This window comes from Hylobates moloch, unplaced genomic scaffold (genome assembly GCF_009828535.3).
Source record: "Hylobates moloch isolate HMO894 unplaced genomic scaffold, HMol_V3 SCAFFOLD_14640, whole genome shotgun sequence".
Taxonomy (NCBI): Eukaryota; Metazoa; Chordata; class Mammalia; order Primates; family Hylobatidae; genus Hylobates; species Hylobates moloch.
The window spans coordinates 1-1,401 of NW_026666915.1; the positions used below are offsets into that span (position 1 = coordinate 1).

At 55.2% G+C, this 1,401-nt stretch overlaps 1 pseudogene; it reads left to right on the forward strand.

Moving 5' to 3' along the window:
* Positions 1-6: 6 nt before the first annotated feature.
* Positions 7-1,395, forward strand: LOC116465929 (zonadhesin-like; annotated as a pseudogene).
* The last annotated feature ends 6 nt before the right edge of the window (positions 1,396-1,401 follow it).

The following is a 1,401-nucleotide window of genomic DNA, read 5'->3' on the forward strand; positions in this document are numbered from 1 at the left end:
GAGAACCCAGGACTAGTTTCCCAGGGACCCTGTACCTGCCAGAGGAGCGTCATAGCCCAGCTGTTCTTTCTGTCCTCCTGGGTATGGGAGTGTGTCAGCTCCCAGGGGAGTCCCACTACGTGAGCTTTGATGGTAGTAACCCCGGACTACTGCACTCATGTCCTGGTGAAAGTGTGCCACCCCGCCATGGCCTTGCCCTTCTTCAAGATCAGTGCCAAGCATGAGAAGGAGGAAGGTGGAACTGAGGCTTTCCACCTTCACGAGGTCTACATTGACATCTACGATGCCCAGGTCACCCGCAGAAGGGCCACCGTGTGCTGGTGAGCTGGGTGTGGTGACCGGGGCTGGGAGGGAGTGCTGGGGAGGGGACTCTGGTCCCTGCTGCTACTCACCGTCACTTTCCTCCTGTTTAGATCAACAGCAAACAGGTCACCCTGCCCGCGATCTCCCAGATCCCTGGGGTCAGTGTCAAGTCCAGCAGCATCTACACTATTGTTAACATCAAGATTGGGGTGCAAGTCAAGTTTGACGGGAATCGTCTCTTAGAGATTGAAATCCCCACAACCTACTATGGAAAGGTGAGGAAAACATCTGGCTCTCCTCACTGGGGAGGCAGCCCCGGGAGATTGGTGGCTGGCAGGGATGGGGGGCAGTGTTCACATCGTGCCTGCCCAAAGAGGCCACTCCTCAGGATGGAGCAGGGCAGTGGAGGAGTGCGCCTTTCGGTGTAGGATGGACAAGAGTGTTTCCAGGAAAAACCATTCTGCCCGGGCGTGGTGGCTCACGCCTCTAATCTCAGCATTCTGGGAGGCCGAGGCACGTGGGTCACTGAGGTCAGGAGGTCGAGACCAGCCTGGCCAACACGGTAGAACCCCGTCTCTATTAAAAAAAAAAAAAAAAAATTAGCTGGGGGTGGTGGTGTGCACCTGTAATCCCAGCTGCTTGGGAAGCTGAGGCAGGAGAGTCACTTGAACCCGGGAGGCGGATAGTGAAGTGAGCCGAGATCATGCCACTGCACTCCAGGCTGGGTGACAAGTGAAATTCAAAAGAAGGAAGGGAGGGAGGGAGAGAGGAAGGAAGGGAAGAAAGGAAGGAAGGAAGGGAGGGAGGGAAGGAGGGAGGGAGGGAGGGAGGGAAACCGCTCTCATGAAAGAAGGAAGGAAGGAAAGAAGGAAGGGAGAAAAACCGCTCTGGGGCTTCCCCAGCACCGAAAAACCACTCTCCCCCGCCAGGTCTGCGGCATGTGTGGGAACTTCAATGATGAGGAAGAGGATGAACTAATGATGCCCAGCGACGAACTAGCACATAGTGACAGTGAATTTGTGAACAGTTGGAAAGATAAGGACATTGACCCAAGGTAATGGTCCCTTAAGGCCCTCTAGCTTTTCTTTCTCCCTCCCT